Below are 2,099 nucleotides of genomic sequence, written 5' to 3' on the forward strand. Positions count from 1 at the left end.
CTGGCTCCGCTCTCCACAGACCACCATCAACCGCGGAGAGTCACAAAAGCTGCTACTTCCGCTTACTGCTTTCAGAATAAAGCTAAAAGTTTAAGGGGAAGGAATGAGTTGCCTGTACAAAGCTTGATTATATATGTTCACAGACACGCCAAAAGTAGCTGTGTCTGCGTGGAAATGGAGGACTTTTCCCAAGAGGTTAACATGATGTGTGACGTGCCAGTTTTAAGTTCGGTGTTCTCCAGCTCCTTATTGTGAATTATGGAAACCTGAACAAGCTTGGTCAAGCTGACAGAACAATGGGATCATGTGGTTTTTTTGATTTTTTTTAGTGGTACTTTTATAATCATTTTCTGGAAAGCACTATGAAATACAGACTAATGTTAGGTGAATGTATTGTAACACAGCTATGAGTTAGGCGAATTATATATACCACAAACTTGTCATTTCAAACCAAAGTAATCTTGATTTATTATGTATGAATTACCCAGATTTACACTAGAAAACAGGAAGAATTTCTTATATAAATAATATTAATCTAACCTAAGGTGGTACTTGGTTACTATGAGTCCTTTGTTAGAAAGTAATGTGCGTTCAGGAAAATAGAAAAGGAAGTATACCACAGATTCCCTAAATTACATAATAACTAATAAAAAAAAATACATTTTTATAAACCTCTGTAGCAAAACAGAAAAGTGTCCTCCAAATAATTTCAGTTGAGTTCAATCTCATTTATATCGCACCAAATTACAACAACAGTCAGCTCAAGTGGGTTTATTCTGTAAGGTAAAGGGCCTACAGAGAAAACCCCCCTCCCACAAAAGCAAGACTTTGGCAACAGTGGGAAGTAAAAGAAACTCCCTTTTAACAGGAAGAAAAATCAAATTTACTTAGGAGTGAAAGGTTGAGGGTGAGTGGAAGAAGACAGGACAAAAGTCACTGTAGAAGAGAGGAACAGATTAATAATGAGTAATGAATAAATTCAGTGATGATGATGATACTCTGCAGTGTTTCTACTTGTTGGTCTAGTAGAAAACGAGCTTCTAGCTGTTTTTATCATTAGTTTTATGATCAATCAGGATTTTTATCAATGTAAGAGAAAATTTTCCAGGGAAGTAACAAAAGCGGGGCCTTTTATAGTTTTGCTTTTAATGCAACTTTCAGATCACACGATGCTGATTTCTGTATATTAAACACATTTGTTCTTCATCAGGTGATCACAAACTGACTGAAGCCTGGTTTCTATGAGTTATAGTGCACTGTGCTTTCTGTTATCTGAACATGGAAATACAGAACTGAAAATACATGCTGTGCAGTTAAACTGCTTGGTTCCTTAAAATCATTTTTAAAGATAACTCACTCTTTGTTCAGATTTAGCATCCACAGAAAACACACACACACTTTCGTTGCAAATTTTTGAATCACTTTCAGTATTATCATGAGGGCCTTTTATTTTGAAGGCGCATTAAAATGCTGTCATTTTCTGTGTGTCTTTGGTCGAATTGACCGCATCTTCCTGCACTGGGGGGGCTATGTGTGCGTGTGTGTTACACTGATCTACTTAACACTGCCCTTAAAGGAGCCACACCCTTTTATTGTTGCCACTGACACAATGCTGGATGCCCTGTTTATCTGTGCGTGCTATTTAAAGAATAAGTACATGGAAAAATACATTTATTAGTTTGAAAAACAGGATATTTGATCCATTCTTCAGAGCGTGCACAGACACAGGGGCATATAAACACATCAGCTGACCACAGACCCAGATTCACAGGAGTGGAGGACAGTGTGGGCGTCTTAAAGGAGTCCCACCTCTTCCTCGTGTTGCCCTTTAAACCAGAAACCCCAAAACAGCACTGGAGCAGCTCACCAGGGGTTCCAGGACAGCGTGTCAAACATCTAATTTTACTCTTGTTTGCTTTGTGTTGTCAGAGCTGGTGATTAAACTGATACTGAATACTTTTATCACTTGAGAGGTGATCACGAGGTCACATCAGCATGAAAGCAAATGAGGTCTGTAATGTGAACATCTAACACGATGATCAGGGATCCAAAACATAACGAAGGAAGGAAAGCTAGGATCTGATGTGCCAGAAATTAAC

Source organism: Pelmatolapia mariae, linkage group LG14, assembly GCF_036321145.2.
Source record: "Pelmatolapia mariae isolate MD_Pm_ZW linkage group LG14, Pm_UMD_F_2, whole genome shotgun sequence".
Lineage (NCBI taxonomy): Eukaryota > Metazoa > Chordata > Actinopteri > Cichliformes > Cichlidae > Pelmatolapia > Pelmatolapia mariae.